Source organism: Stenella coeruleoalba, assembly GCF_951394435.1.
Source record: "Stenella coeruleoalba genome assembly, chromosome: 6".
Classification (NCBI taxonomy): Eukaryota; Metazoa; Chordata; class Mammalia; order Artiodactyla; family Delphinidae; genus Stenella; species Stenella coeruleoalba.
Window position 1 is genome coordinate 28,793,844 of NC_137151.1, and position 17,267 is coordinate 28,811,110.

Sequence of the window (17,267 nt, forward strand, 5' to 3'; positions counted from 1 at the left end):
TATTTAGTTACAAAGCAATATCACTCAGCAATGAAATCTGTGTCATCAGGCCCTTAACAGCACAATGAGTGAATTCAGGTATGATGATTCTAGCTGAAGTAAGTCACACAGAAAAAGAAACATCATAAGATATCAGTAATACACGGAATGTAAACTTGGCTACACAGGAACTGAATTACAGAACAGAACAGGGTCTCAAATTTAGAAAACCAACTTATGCTTGCTTAAGGGGAAAGGTGAGTTGGGGTGCTGCATAAAACCAGAGATTGAAATGAGCACAGATAAAGTTCCTTAAGTCAAATATGGAATAGACAAGAGCTACTCCTTGCTCAACGAAATGGACTCAACACCGCATATTAAACGCCTAAGAATGTACCTGACTAGTAAGTATCTTAAAACCTATGGATTGCTATGTCTCCGAAAGAGAATCAAGCATGTGTACAGGGGCATAAACGCAGCAGTGATAGGATTGGAGAGGTTCGGTGAGCAAATGAAGACCCTTTGAAGTCATATTGCATGGTACCCATTACACGGGTCTTAAATCTCCAGGTTTAAGGTATTCTTCCTTCAGCTAAAACATGCATGTGGAACCCAGAGTATGATCAACCATGTGAACGGGAGACGTGTTCAAATATGTCTCAGTTTTCCTCCCCTGGTACTCGGGTGCAACATTCCAGACGCTTTACTAACACTCTCCCCACTTGGAGAGTCAGCGCCTTTAACCTCCTGTTTGGCCCAGTTTGCAATTTCTGCGGAAGATGAACAGGAATAGCGAGAACCAATGAGAGACTAGCTGGAGGTGTCTGGACGGGCAAATTTAACTCTCATTTCCCACCAGGAAGAGGAAATAACCAAAGGCTCAGCGTGCCGTGCCGGAACCAGATTAGGGCCTGAAGCCATCCTGCGGTGTTGCGGCCAGCTCAAAAGAAAGCGAGTTGAAGAAAGGAGCTCAGGGGCACTGTAATTCACAAACCTGCAGAGTTATAAATGACAGCTATCGTCCAAAAATAGACTGAAGTAAGGCTGCCAAGAGGACTTGAAAGCGGGGCAGAATTGCAGGAAACCGATTTCAGGAGGTAGACTGGAATTGCATTGAAAGCATAGGAAAAGAGGCAGAACGTCCACAATGATGCACTTGGCCAAAAAGGGCGTATGCGTTTTTTCCTGAATATATTCAGGAAAAAACGCATACGCCCTTTTTGGCCAACCAAGCAAGCTTGCAAAGGAAATCTGCACTACAATGAAGTCTCACTTCCCCCCGGTCAAAAGGGCCATCTGAAAAAAGTGTAAAATCCAGAAAGGCAGGACAGGCCATGGAGAACTGGGAGCCTTGTTATGCTGATGGGCGGGATGTAAATTGCCAACAACCACTCGGGAGAAGTGTATGGTGTTTCCTGAAACATCTAAAAAACAAAGCAACAGAACCTAGGGCACTTCCACTTATGGTCCTATAGCTTAGGGAAATTAAAATCAAAAACACACAGCCACCCCAAAGTTTGGAACGGCTCTGTTTACAAGAACCTCGTTTACAGTACAAGTTCAACATCGCAGAAAGTGAAAAATGGATAAAGAAGTTGTGGTATTTACTTACAAAACAATATCACTCAGCAATGAAATCTGTGTCATCAGGCCCTTAGCAGCACAATGAGTGGATTCAGGTATGATGATTCTCACTGAAATAAGTCACACAGAAAAAGAAACATCATAAGATATCAGTAATACACGGAATGTAAACTTGGCTACACAGGAACTGAATTACAGAACAGAACAGGGTCTCAAATTTAGAAAACCAACTTATTCTTTCTTAAGGGTAAAGGTGAGTTGGGGTGCTGCATAAAACCAGAGATTGAAATGAGCACAGATAAAGTTCCTTAAGCCAAATATGGAATAGACAAGAGCTACTCCTTGCTCAACGAAATGGACTCAACACCCCATATTAAACGCCTAAGAATGTACCTGACTAGTAAGTATCTTAAAACCTATGGATTGCTATGTCTCCGAAAGAGAATCAAGCATGTGTACAGGGGCATAAACGCAGCAGTGATAGGATTGGAGAGGTTCGGTGAGCAAATGAAGACCCTTTGAAGTCATATTGCATGGTACCCATTCCACGGGTTTCAACTACCCAGGTTTAAGGTATTCTTCCTTCAGCTAAAACATGCATGTGGAACCTAGAGTATGATCAACCATGTGATCGGGAGACGTGTTCAAATATGTCTCAGTTTTCCTCCCCTGGTACTCGGGTGCAACATTCCAGACGCTTTACTAACACTCTCCCCACTTGGAGAGTCAGTCCCTTTAACCTCCTGTTTGGCCCAGTTTGCAATTTCTGCGGAAGATGAACAGGAATAGCGAGAACCAATGAGAGGCTAGCTGGAGGTGTCTGGACGGGCAAATTTAACTCTCATTTCCCACCAGGAAGAGGAATTAACCAAAGGCTCAGCATGCCGGGCCGGAACCAGATTAGGGCCTGAAGCCATCCTGCGGTGTTGCGGCCAGGTCACAAGAAAGCGAGTTGAAGAAAGGAGCTCAGGGGCACTGTAATTCACAAACCTGCAGAGTTATAAATGACAGCTATCGTCCAAAAATAGACTGAAGTAAGGCTGCCAAGAGGACTTGAAAGCGGGGCAGAATTGCAGGAAACCGATTTCAGGAGGTAGACTGGAATTGCATTGAAAGCATAGGAAAAGAGGCAGAACGTCCACAATGATGCACTTGGCCAAAAAGGGCGTATGCGTTTTTTCCTGAATATATTCAGGAAAAAACGCATACGCCCTTTTTGGCCAACCAAGCAAGCTTGCAAAGGAAATCTGCACTACAATGAAGTCTCACTTCCCCCCGGTCAAAAGGGCCATCTGAAAAAAGTGTAAAATCCAGAAAGGCAGGACAGGCCATGGAGAACTGGGAGCCTTGTTATGCTGATGGGCGGGATGTAAATTGCCAACAGACACTCGGGAGAAGTGTATGGTGTTTCCTGAAACATCTAAAAAACAAAGCAACAGAGCCTAGGGCACTTCCACTTATGGTCCTATAGCTTAGGGAAATTAAAATCAAAAAGACACAGCCACCCCAAAATTTGGGACGCCTCTGTTTACAAGAACCTCGTTTACAGTACAAGTTCAACATCGCAGAAAGTGAAAAATGGATAAAGAAGTTGTGGTATTTACTTACAAAGCAATATCACTCAGCAATGAAATCTATGTCATCAGGCCCTTAGAAGCACAATGAGTGGATTCAGGTATGATGATTCTAACTGAAATAAGTCACACAGAAAAAGAAACATCATAAGATATCAGTAATACACGGAATGGAAACTTGGCTACACAGGAACTGAATTACAGAACAGAACAGGGTCTCAAATTAGGAAACCAACTTATGCTTGCTTAAGGGTAAAGGTGAGTTGGGGTGCTGCATAAAACCAGAGATTGAAATGAGCACAGATAAAGTTCCTTAAGTCAAATATGGAATAGACAAGAGCTACTCCTTGCTCAACGAAATGGACTCAACACCGCATATTAAACGCCTAAGAATGTACCTGACTAGTAAGTATCGTAAAACCTATGGATTGCTATGTCTCCAAAAGAGAATCAAGCATGTGTACAGGGGCATAAACGCAGCAGTGATAGGATTGGAGAGGTTCGGTGAGCAAATGAAGACCCTTTGAAGTCATATTGCATGGTACCCATTCCACGGGTTTCAACTACCCAGGTTTAAGGTATTCTTCCTTCAGCTAAAACATGCATGTGGAACCTAGAGTATGATCAACCATGTGATCGGGAGACGTGTTCAAATATGTCTCAGTTTTCCTCCCCTGGTACTCGCGTGCAACATTCCAGACGCATTACTAACACTCTCCCCTCTTGGAGAGTCAGTCCCTTTAACCTCCTGTTTGGCCCAGTTTGCAATTTCTGCGGAAGATGAACAGGAATAGCGAGAACCAATGAGAGGCTAGCTGGAGGTGTCTGGACGGGCAAATTTAACTCTCATTTCCCACCAGGAAGAGGAATTAACCAAAGGCTCAGCATGCCGGGCCGGAACCAGATTAGGGCCTGAAGCCATCCTGCGGTGTTGCGGCCAGCTCAGAAGAAAGCGAGTTGAAGAAAGGAGCTCAGGGGCACTGTAATTCACAAACCTGCAGAGTTATAAATGACAGCTATCGTCCAAAAATAGACTGAAGTAAGGCTGCCAAGAGGACTTGAAAGCGGGGCAGAATTGCAGGAAACCGATTTCAGGAGGTAGACTGGAATTGCATTGAAAGCATAGGAAAAGAGGCAGAACGTCCACAATGATGCACTTGGCCAAAAAGGGCGTATGCGTTTTTTCCTGAATATATTCAGGAAAAAACGCATACGCCCTTTTTGGCCAACCAAGCAAGCTTGCAAAGGAAATCTGCACTACAATGAAGTCTCACTTCCCCCCTGTCAAAAGGGCCATCTGAAAAAAGTGTAAAATCCAGAAAGACAGGACAGGCCATGGAGAACTGGGAGCCTTGTTATGCTGATGGGCGGGATGTAAATTGCCAACAACCACTCGGGAGAAGTGTATGGTGTTTCCTGAAACATCTAAAAAACAAAGCAACAGAGCCTAGGGCACTTCCACTTATGGTCCTATACCTTAGGGAAATTAAAATCAAAAAGACACAGCCACCCCAAAGTTTTGGACGCCTCTGTTTACAAGAACCTCGTTTACAGTACAAGTTCAACATCGCAGAAAGTGAAAAATGGATAAAGAAGTTGTGGTATTTACTTACAAAGCAATATCACTCAGCAATGAAATCTGTGTCATCAGGCCCTTAGCAGCACAATGAGTGGATTCAGGTATGATGATTCTAACTGAAATAAGTCACACAGAAAAAGAAACATCATAAGATATCAGTAATACACGGAATGGAAACTTGGCTACAGAGGAACTGAATTACAGAACAGAACAGGGTCTCAAATTTAGAAAACCAACTTATGCTTGCTTAAGGGTAAAGGTGAGTTGGGGTGCTGCATAAAACCAGAGATTGAAATGAGCACAGATAAAGTTCCTTAAGCCAAATATGGAATAGACAAGAGCTACTCCTTGCTCAACGAAATGGACTCAACACCGCATATTAAACGCCTAAGAATGTACCTGACTAGTAAGTATCTTAAAACCTATGGATTGCTATGTCTCCGAAAGAGAATCAAGCATGTGTACAGGGGCATAAACGCAGCAGTGATAGGATTGGAGAGGTTCGGTGAGCAAATGAAGACCCTTTGAAGTCATATTGCATGGTACCCATTCCACGGGTTTCAACTACCAAGGTTTAAGGTATTCTTCCTTCAGCTAAAACATGCATGTGGAACCTAGAGTTTGATCAACCATGTGATCGGGAGACGTGTTCAAATATGTCTCAGTTTTCCTCCCCTGGTACTCGGGTGCAACATTCCAGACGCTTTACTAACACTCTCCCCACTTGGAGAGTCAGTCCCTTTAACCTCCTGTTTGGCCCAGTTTGCAATTTCTGCGGAAGATGAACAGGAATAGTGAGAACCAATGAGAGGCTAGCTGGAGGTGTCTGGACGGGCAAATTTAACTCTCGTTTCCCACCAGGAAGAGGAAATAACCAAAGGCTCAGCGTGCCGGGCCGGAACCAGATTAGGGCCTGAAGTCATCCTGCGGTGTTGCGGCCAGCTCAAAAGAAAGCGAGTTGAAGAAAGGAGATCAGGGGCACTGTAATTCACAAACCTGCAGAGTTATAAATGATAGGTATCGTCCAAAAATAGACTGAAGTAAGGCTGCCAAGAGGACTTGAAATCGGGGCAGAATTGCAGGAAACCGATTTCAGGAGGTAGACTGGAATTGCATTGAAAGCATAGGAAAAGAGGCAGAACGTCCACAATGATGCACTTGGCCAATAAGGGCGTATGCGTTTTTTCCTGAATATATTCAGGAAAAAACGCATACGCCCTTTTTGGCCAACCAAGCAAGCTTGCAAAGGAAATCTGCACTACAATGAAGTCTCACTTCCCCCCGGTCAAAAGGGCCATCTGAAAAAAGTGTAAAATCCAGAAAGGCAGGACAGGCCATGGAGAACTGGGAGCCTTGTTATGCTGATGGGCGGGATGTAAATTGCCAACAGACACTCGGGAGAAGTGTATGGTGTTTCCTGAAACATCTAAAAAACAAAGCAACAGAGCCTAGGGCACTGCCACTTATGGTCTTATAGCTTAGGGAAATTAAAATCAAAAAGACACAGCCACCCCAAAGTTTGGGACGCCTCTGTTTACAAGAACCTCGTTTACAGTACAAGTTCAACATCGCAGAAAGTGAAAAATGGATAAAGAAGTTGTGGTATTTACTTACAAAGCAATATCACTCAGCAATGAAATCTATGTCATCAGGCCCTTAGCAGCACAATGAGTGGATTCAGGTATGATGATTCTAACTGAAATAAGTCACACAGAAAAAGAAACATCATAAGATATCAGTAATACACGGAATGGAAACTTGGCTACACAGGAACTGAATTACAGAACAGAACAGGGTCTCAAATTAGGAAACCAACTTATGCTTGCTTAAGGGTAAAGGTGAGTTGGGGTGCTGCATAAAACCAGAGATTGAAATGAGCACAGATAAAGTTCCTTAAGTCAAATATGGAATAGACAAGAGCTACTCCTTGCTCAACGAAATGGACTCAACACCGCATATTAAACGCCTAAGAATGTACCTGACTAGTAAGTATCGTAAAACCTATGGATTGCTATGTCTCCAAAAGAGAATCAAGCATGTGTACAGGGGTCTAAACGCAGCAGTGATAGGATTGGAGAGGTTCGTTGAGCAAATGAAGACCCTTTGAAGTCATATTGCATGGTACCCATTACACGGGTCTCAACTCTCCAGGTTTAAGGTATTCTTCCTTCAGCTAAAACATGCATGTGGAACCCAAGTATGATCAACCATGTGAATGGGAGACGTGTTCAAATATGTCTCAGTTTTCCTCCCCTGGTACTCGGGTGCAACATTCCAGACGCTTTACTAACACTCTCCCCACTTGGAGAGTCAGCGTCTTTAACCTCCTGTTTGGCCCAGTTTGCAATTTCTGCGGAAGATGAACAAGAATAGCGAGAACCAATGAGAGGCTAGCTGGAGGTGTCTGGACGGGCAAATTTAACTCTCATTTCCCACCAGGAAGAGGAAATAACCAAAGGCTCAGCGTGCCGTACCGGAACCAGATTAGGGCCTGAAGCCATCCTGCGGTGTTGCGGCCAGGTCACAAGAAAGCAAGTTGAAGAAAGGAGCTCAGGGGCACTGTAATTCACAAACCTGCAGAGTTATAAATGACAGCTATCGTCCAAAAATAGACTGAAGTAAGGCTGCCAAGAGGACTTGAAAGCGGGGCAGAATTGCAGGAAACCAATTTCAGGAGGTAGACTGGAATTGCATTGAAAGCATAGGAAAAGAGGCAGAACGTCCACAATGATGCACTTGGCCAAAAAGGGCGTATGCGTTTTTTCCTGAATATATTCAGGAAAAAACGCATACGCCCTTTTTGGCCAACCAAGCAAGCTTGCAAAGGAAATCTGCACTACAATGAAGTCTCACTTCCCCCCGGTCAAAAGGGCCATCTGAAAAAAGTGTAAAATCCAGAAAGGCAGGACAGGCCATGGAGAACTGGGAGCCTTGTTATGCTGATGGGCGGGATGTAAATTGCCAACAACCACTCGGGAGAAGTGTATGGTGTTTCCTGAAACATCTAAAAAACAAAGCAACAGAACCTAGGGCACTTCCACTTATGGTCCTATAGCTTAGGGAAATTAAAATCAAAAAGACACAGCCACCCCAAAGTTTGGAACGGCTCTGTTTACAAGAACCTCGTTTACAGTACAAGTTCAACATCGCAGAAAGTGAAAAATGGATAAAGAAGTTGTGGTATTTACTTACAAAGCAATATCACTCAGCAATGAAATCTGTGTCATCAGGCCCTTAGCAGCACAATGAGTGGATTCAGGTATGATGATTCTAACTGAAGTAAGTCACACAGAAAAAGAAACATCATAAGATATCAGTAATACACGGAATGTAAACTTGGCTACACAGGAACTGAATTACAGAACAGAACAGGGTCTCAAATTTAGAAAACCAACTTATGCTTGCTTAAGGGTAAAGGTGAGTTGGGGTGCTGCATAAAACCAGAGATTGAAATGAGCACAGATAAAGTTCCTTAAGCCAAATATGGAATAGACAAGAGCTACTCGTTGCTCAACGAAATGGACTCAACACCGCATATTAAACGCCTAAGAATGTACCTGACTAGTAAGTATCTTAAAACCTATGGATTGCTATGTCTCCGAAAGAGAATCAAGCATGTGTACAGGGGCATAAACGCAGCAGTGATAAGATTGGAGAGGTTCGGTGAGCAATTGAAGACCCTTTGAAGTCATATTGCATGGTACCCATTACACGGGTCTCAACTCTCCAGGTTTAAGGTATTCTTCCTTCAGCTAAAACATGCATGTGGAACCCAAGTATGATCAACCATGTGAATGGGAGACGTGTTCAAATATGTCTCAGTTTTCCTCCCCTGGTACTCGGGTGCAACATTCCAGACGCTTTACTAACACTCTCCCCACTTGGAGAGTCAGCGTCTTTAACCTCCTGTTTGGCCCAGTTTGCAATTTCTGCGGAAGATGAACAAGAATAGCGAGAACCAATGAGAGGCTAGCTGGAGGTGTCTGGACGGGCAAATTTAACTCTCATTTCCCACCAGGAAGAGGAAATAACCAAAGGCTCAGCGTGCCGTGCCGGAACCAGATTAGGGCCTGAAGCCATCCTGCGGTGTTGCGGCCAGGTCACAAGAAAGCAAGTTGAAGAAAGGAGCTCAGGGGCACTGTAATTCACAAACCTGCAGAGTTATAAATGACAGCTATCGTCCAAAAATAGACTGAAGTAAGGCTGCCAAGAGGACTTGAAAGCGGGGCAGAATTGCAGGAAACCGATTTCAGGAGGTAGACTGGAATTGCATTGAAAGCATAGGAAAAGAGGCAGAACGTCCACAATGATGCACTTGGCCAAAAAGGGCGTATGCGTTTTTTCCTGAATATATTCAGGAAAAAACGCATACGCCATTTTTGGCCAACCAAGCAAGCTTGCAAAGGAAATCTGCACTACAATGAAGTCTCACTTCCCCCCGGTCAAAAGGGCCATCTGAAAAAAGTGTAAAATCCAGAAAGGCAGGACAGGCCATGGAGAACTGGGAGCCTTGTTATGCTGATGGGCGGGATGTAAATTGCCAACAACCACTCGGGAGAAGTGTATGGTGTTTCCTGAAACATCTAAAAAACAAAGCAACAGAACCTAGGGCACTTCCACTTATGGTCCTATAGCTTAGGGAAATTAAAATCAAAAAGACACAGCCACCCCAAAGTTTGGAACGGCTCTGTTTACAAGAACCTCGTTTACAGTACAAGTTCAACATCGCAGAAAGTGAAAAATGGATAAAGAAGTTGTGGTATTTACTTACAAAGCAATATCACTCAGCAATGAAATCTGTGTCATCAGGCCCTTAGCAGCACAATGAGTGGATTCAGGTATGATGATTCTAACTGAAGTAAGTCACACAGAAAAAGAAACATCATAAGATATCAGTAATACACGGAATGTAAACTTGGCTACACAGGAACTGAATTACAGAACAGAACAGGGTCTCAAATTTAGAAAACCAACTTATGCTTGCTTAAGGGTAAAGGTGAGTTGGGGTGCTGCATAAAACCAGAGATTGAAATGAGCACAGATAAAGTTCCTTAAGCCAAATATGGAATAGACAAGAGCTACTCGTTGCTCAACGAAATGGACTCAACACCGCATATTAAACGCCTAAGAATGTACCTGACTTGTAAGTATCTTAAAACCTATGGATTGCTATGTCTCCGAAAGAGAATCAAGCATGTGTACAGGGGCATAAACGCAGCAGTGATAGGATTGGAGAGGTTCGGTGAGCAAATGAAGACCCTTTGAAGTCATATTGCATGGTACCCATTCCACGGGTCTCAACTCTCCAGGTTTAAGGTATTCTTCCTTCAGCTAAAACATGCATGTGGAACCTAGAGTATGATCAACCATGTGATCGGGAGACGTGTTCAAATATGTCTCAGTTTTCCTCCCCTGGTACTCGGGTGCAACATTCCAGACGCTTTACTAACACTCTCCTCACTTGGAGAGTCAGCGCCTTTAACCTCCTGTTTGGCCCAGTTTGCAATTTCTGCGGAAGATGAACAGGAATAGAGAGAACCAAGGAGAGACTAGCTGGAGGTGTCTGGACGGGCAAATTTAACTCTCATTTTCCACCAGGAAGAGGAAATAACCAAAGGCTCAGCGTGCCGTGCCGGAACCAGATTAGGGCCTGAAGCCATCCTGCGGTGTTGCGGCCAGCTCAAAAGAAAGCGAGTTGAAGAAAGGAGCTCAGGGGCACTGTAATTCACAAACCTGCAGAGTTATAAATGACAGCTATCGTCCAAAAATAGACTGAAGTAAGGCTGCCAAGAGGACTTGAAATCGGGGCAGAATTGCAGGAAACCGATTTCAGGAGGTAGACTGGAATTGCATTGAAAGCATAGGAAAAGAGGCAGAACGTCCACAATGATGCACTTGGTCAAAAAGGGCGTATGCGTTTTTTCCTGAATATATTCAGGAAAAAACGCATACGCCCTTTTTGGCCAACCAAGCAAGCTTGCAAAGGAAATCTGCACTACAATGAAGTCTCACTTCCCCCCGGTCAAAAGGGCCATCTGAAAAAAGTGTAAAATCCAGAAAGGCAGGACAGGCCATGGAGAACAGGGAGCCTTGTTATGCTGATGGGCGGGATGTAAATTGGCAACAGACACTTGGGAGAAGTGTATGGTGTTTCCTGAAACATCTAAAAAACAAAGCAACAGAACCTAGGGCACTTCCACTTATGGTCCTATAGCTTAGGGAAATTAAAATCAAAAAGACACAGCCACCCCAAAGTTTGGAATGGCTCTGTTTACAAGAACCTCGTTTACAGTACAAGTTCAACATCGCAGAAAGTGAAAAATGGATAAAGAAGTTGTGGTATTTACTTACAAAGCAATATCATTCAGCAATGAAATCTGTGTCATCAGGCCCTTAGCAGCACAATGAGTGGATTCAGGTATGATGATTCTAACTGAAGTAAGTCACACAGAAAAAGAAACATCATAAGATATCAGTAATACACGGAATGTAAACTTGGCTACACAGGAACTGAATTACAGAACAGAACAGGGTCTCAAATTTAGAAAACCAACTTATGCTTGCTTAAGGGGAAAGGTGAGTTTGGGTGCTGCATAAAACCAGAGATTGAAATGAGCACAGATAAAGTTCCTTAAGTCAAATATGGAATAGACAAGAGCTACTCCTTGCTCAACGAAATGGACTCAACACCGCATATTAAGCGCCTAAGAATGTACCTGACTAGTAAGTATCTTAAAACCTATGGATTGCTATGTCTCCGAAAGAGAATCAAGCATGTGTACAGGGGCATAAACGCAGCAGTGATAGGATTGGAGAGGTTCGGTGAGCAAATGAAGACCCTTTGAAGTCATATTGCATGGTACCCATTACACGGGTCTTAACTCTCCAGGTTTAAGGTATTCTTCCTTCAGCTAAAACATGCATGTGGAACCCAAGTATGATAAAACATGTGAACGGGAGACGTGTTCAAATATGTCTCAGTTTTCCTCCCCTGGTACTCGGGTGCAACATTCCAGACGCTTTACTAACACTCTCCCCACTTGGAGAGTCAGCGCCTTTAACCTCCTGTTTGGCCCAGTTTGCAATTTCTGCGGAAGATGAACAGGAATAGCGAGAACCAATGAGAGACTAGCTGGAGGTGTCTGGACGGGCAAATTTAACTCTCATTTCCCACCAGGAAGAGGAAATAACCAAAGGCTCAGCATGCCGGGCCGGAACCAGATTAGGGCCTGAAGCCATCCTGCGGTGTTGCGGCCAGGACACAAGAAAGCGAGTTGAAGAAAGCAGCTCAGGGGCACTGTAATTCACAAACCTGCAGAGTTATAAATGACAGCTATCGTCCAAAAATAGACTGAAGTAAGGCTGCCAAGAGGACTTGAAAGCGGGGCAGAATTGCAGGAAACCGATTTCAGGAGGTAGACTGGAATTGCATTGAAAGCATAGGAAAAGAGGCAGAACGTCCACAATGATGCACTTGGCCAAAAAGGGCGTATGCGTTTTTTCCTGAATATATTCAGGAAAAAACGCATACGCCCTTTTTGGCCAACCAAGCAAGCTTGCAAAGGAAATCTGCACTACAATGAAGTCTCACTTCCCCCCGGTCAAAAGGGCCATCTGAAAAAAGTGTAAAATCCAGAAAGGCAGGACAGGCCATGGAGAACTGGGAGCCTTGTTATGCTGATGGGCGGGATGTAAATTGCCAACAGACACTCGGGAGAAGTGTATGGTGTTTCCTGAAACATCTAAAAAAGAAAGCAACAGAGCCTAGGGCACTTCCACTTATGGTCCTATAGCTTAGGGAAATTAAAATCAAAAAGACACAGCCACCCCAAAGTTTGGGACGCCTCTGTTTACAAGAACCTCGTTTACAGTACAAGTTCAACATCGCAGAAAGTGAAAAATGGATAAAGAAGTTGTGGTATTTACTTACAAAGCAATATCACTCAGCAATGAAATCTATGTCATCAGGCCCTTAGCAGCACAATGAGTGGATTCAGGTATGATGATTCTAACTGAAATAAGTCACACAGAAAAAGAAACATCATAAGATATCAGTAATACACGGAATGGAAACTTGGCTACACAGGAACTGAATTACAGAACAGAACAGGGTCTCAAATTAGGAAACCAACTTATGCTTGCTTAAGGGTAAAGGTGAGTTGGGGTGCTGCATAAAACCAGAGATTGAAATGAGCACAGATAAAGTTCCTTAAGTCAAATATGGAATAGACAAGAGCTACTCCTTGCTCAACGAAATGGACTCAACACCGCATATTAAACGCCTAAGAATGTACCTGACTAGTAAGTATCGTAAAACCTATGGATTGCTATGTCTCCAAAAGAGAATCAAGCATGTGTACAGGGGCCTAAACGCAGCAGTGATAGGATTGGAGAGGTTCGTTGAGCAAATGAAGACCCTTTGAAGTCATATTGCATGGTACCCATTACACGGGTCTCAACTCTCCAGGTTTAAGGTATTCTTCCTTCAGCTAAAACATGCATGTGGAACCCAAGTATGATCAACCATGTGAATGGGAGACGTGTTCAAATATGTCTCAGTTTTCCTCCCCTGGTACTCGGGTGCAACATTCCAGACGCTTTACTAACACTCTCCCCACTTGGAGAGTCAGCGTCTTTAACCTCCTGTTTGGCCCAGTTTGCAATTTCTGCGGAAGATGAACAAGAATAGCGAGAACCAATGAGAGGCTAGCTGGAGGTGTCTGGACGGGCAAATTTAACTCTCATTTCCCACCAGGAAGAGGAAATAACCAAAGGCTCAGCGTGCCGTACCGGAACCAGATTAGGGCCTGAAGCCATCCTGCGGTGTTGCGGCCAGGTCACAAGAAAGCAAGTTGAAGAAAGGAGCTCAGGGGCACTGTAATTCACAAACCTGCAGAGTTATAAATGACAGCTATCGTCCAAAAATAGACTGAAGTAAGGCTGCCAAGAGGACTTGAAAGCGGGGCAGAATTGCAGGAAACCAATTTCAGGAGGTAGACTGGAATTGCATTGAAAGCATAGGAAAAGAGGCAGAACGTCCACAATGATGCACTTGGCCAAAAAGGGCGTATGCGTTTTTTCCTGAATATATTCAGGAAAAAACGCATACGCCATTTTTGGCCAACCAAGCAAGCTTGCAAAGGAAATCTGCACTACAATGAAGTCTCACTTCCCCCCGGTCAAAAGGGCCATCTGAAAAAAGTGTAAAATCCAGAAAGGCAGGACAGGCCATGGAGAACTGGGAGCCTTGTTATGCTGATGGGCGGGATGTAAATTGCCAACAACCACTCGGGAGAAGTGTATGGTGTTTCCTGAAACATCTAAAAAACAAAGCAACAGAACCTAGGGCACTTCCACTTATGGTCCTATAGCTTAGGGAAATTAAAATCAAAAAGACACAGCCACCCCAAAGTTTGGAACGGCTCTGTTTACAAGAACCTCGTTTACAGTACAAGTTCAACATCGCAGAAAGTGAAAAATGGATAAAGAAGTTGTGGTATTTACTTACAAAGCAATATCACTCAGCAATGAAATCTGTGTCATCAGGCCCTTAGCAGCACAATGAGTGGATTCAGGTATGATGATTCTAACTGAAGTAAGTCACACAGAAAAAGAAACATCATAAGATATCAGTAATACACGGAATGTAAACTTGGCTACACAGGAACTGAATTACAGAACAGAACAGGGTCTCAAATTTAGAAAACCAACTTATGCTTGCTTAAGGGTAAAGGTGAGTTGGGGTGCTGCATAAAACCAGAGATTGAAATGAGCACAGATAAAGTTCCTTAAGCCAAATATGGAATAGACAAGAGCTACTCGTTGCTCAACGAAATGGACTCAACACCGCATATTAAACGCCTAAGAATGTACCTGACTAGTAAGTATCTTAAAACCTATGGATTGCTATGTCTCCGAAAGAGAATCAAGCATGTGTACAGGGGCATAAACGCAGCAGTGATAAGATTGGAGAGGTTCGGTGAGCAATTGAAGACCCTTTGAAGTCATATTGCATGGTACCCATTACACGGGTCTTAACTCTCCAGGTTTAAGGTATTCTTCCTTCAGCTAAAACAGGCATGTGGAACCCAAGTATGATCAACCATGTGAACGGGAGACGTGTTCAAATATGTCTCAGTTTTCCTCCCCTGGTACTCGGGTGCAACATTCCAGACGCTTTACTAACACTCTCCCCACTTGGAGAGTCAGCGCCTTTAACCTCCTGTTTGGCACAGTTTGCAATTTCTGCGGAAGATGAACAGGAATAGCGAGAACCAATGGGAGGCTAGCTCGAGGTGTCTGGACGGGCAAATTTAACTCTCATTTCCCACCAGGAAGAGGAAATAACCAAAGGCTCAGCATGCCGTGCCGGAACCAGATTAGGGCCTGAAGCCATCCTGCGGTGTTGCGGCCAGGTCAAAAGAAAGCAAGTTGAAGAAAGGAGCTCTGGGGCACTGTAATTCACAAACCTGCAGAGTTATAAATGACAGCTATCGTCCAAAAATAGACTGAAGTAAGGCTGCCAAGAGGACTTGAAAGCGGGGCAGAATTGCAGGAAACCGATTTCAGGAGGTAGACTGGAATTGCATTGAAAGCATAGGAAAAGAGGCAGAACGTCCACAATGATGCACTTGGCCAAAAAGGGCGTATGCGTTTTTTCCTGAATATATTCAGGAAAAAACGCATACGCCCTTTTTGGCCAACCAAGCAAGCTTGCAAAGGAAATCTGCACTACAATGAAGTCTCACTTCCCCCCGGTCAAAAGGGCCATCTGAAAAAAGTGTAAAATCCAGAAAGGCAGGACAGGCCATGGAGAACTGGGAGCCTTCTTATGCTGATGGGCGGGATGTAAATTGCCAACAGACACTTGGGAGAAGTGTATGGTGTTTCCTGAAACATCTAAAAAACAAAGCAACAGAGCCTAGGGCACTTCCACTTATGGTCCTATAGCTTAGGGAAATTAAAATCAAAAAGACACAGCCACCCCAAAGTTTGGGACGCCTCTGTTTACAAGAACCTCGATTACCGTACAAGTTCAATATCACAGAAAGTGAAAAATGGATAAAGAAGTTGTGGTACTTACGTACAATGCAGTATCACTCAGCAATGAAATCTATGTCATCAGTACCGTAGCAGCATAATGAGTGGATTCAGGTACGATGATTCTAACTGAAATAAGTCACACAGAAAAAGAAACATCATAAGATATCAGTAATACACGGAATGTAAACTTGGCTACACAGGAACTGAATTACAGAACAGAACAGGGTCTCAAATTTAGAAAAACAACTTATGCTTGCTTAAGGGTAAAGGTGAGTTGGGGTGCTGCATAAAACCAGAGATTGAAATGAGCACAGATAAAGTTCCTTAAGCCAAATATGGAATAGACAAGAGCTACTCCTTGCTCAACGAAATGGACTCAACACCGCATATTAAACGCCTAAGAATGTACCTGACTTGTAAGTATCTTAAAACCTATGGATTGCTATGTCTCCGAAAGAGAATCAAGCATGTGTACAGGGGCATAAACGCAGCAGTGATAGGATTGGAGAGGTTCGGTGAGCAAATGAAGACCCTTTGAAGTCATATTGCATGGTACCCATTCCACGGGTTTCAACTACCCAGGTTTAAGGTATTCTTCCTTCAGCTAAAACATGCATGTGGAACCTAGAGTATGATCAACCATGTGATCGGGAGACGTGTTCAAATATGTCTCAGTTTTCCTCCCCTGGTACTCGCGTGCAACATTCCAGACGCTTTACTAACACTCTCCCCTCTTGGAGAGTCAGTCCCTTTAACCTCCTGTTTGGCCCAGTTTGCAATTTCTGCGGAAGATGAACAGGAATAGCGAGAACCAATGAGAGGCTAGCTGGAGGTGTCTGGACGGGCAAATTTAACTCTCATTTCCCACCAGGAAGAGGAATTAACCAAAGGCTCAGCATGCCGGGCCGGAACCAGATTAGGGCCTGAAGCCATCCTGCGGTGTTGCGGCCAGGTCACAAGAAAGCGAGTTGAAGAAAGGAGCTCAGGGGCACTGTAATTCACAAACCTGCAGAGTTATAAATGACAGTTATCGTCCAAAAATAGACTGAAGTAAGGCTGCCAAGAGGACTTGAAAGCGGGGCAGAATTGCAGGAAACCGATTTCAGGAGGTAGACTGGAATTGCATTGAAAGCATAGGAAAAGAGGCAGAACGTCCACAATGATGCACTTGGCCAAAAAGGGCGTATGCGTTTTTTCCTGAATATATTCAGGAAAAAACGCATACGCCCTTTTTGGCCAACCAAGCAAGCTTGCAAAGGAAATCTGCACTACAATGAAGTCTCACTTCCCCCTGGTCAAAAGGGCCATCTGAAAAAAGTGTAAAATCCAGAAAGGCAGGACAGGCCATGGAGAACTGGGAGCCTTGTTATGCTGATGGGCGGGATGTAAATTGCCAACAGACACTTGGGAGAAGTGTATGGTGTTTCCTGAAACATCTAAAAAACAAAGCAACAGAGCCTAGGGCACTTCCACTTATGGTCCTATAGCTTAGGGAAATTAAAATCAAA

The 17,267-nt window shown here is 43.9% G+C and overlaps 1 long non-coding RNA gene across 1 annotated transcript in view; it reads right to left on the minus strand.

The window, feature by feature from the left end:
• Positions 1-3,179: 3,179 nt before the first annotated feature.
• LOC307187746 overlaps positions 3,180-17,267 on the minus strand; it is a 432,323-nt gene continuing 418,235 nt past the window's right edge. The window contains exon 4 of the long non-coding RNA XR_013828697.1: positions 3,180-3,249. This is a non-coding gene — a long non-coding RNA (uncharacterized lncRNA). The remainder of the gene's footprint in view (positions 3,250-17,267) is intronic.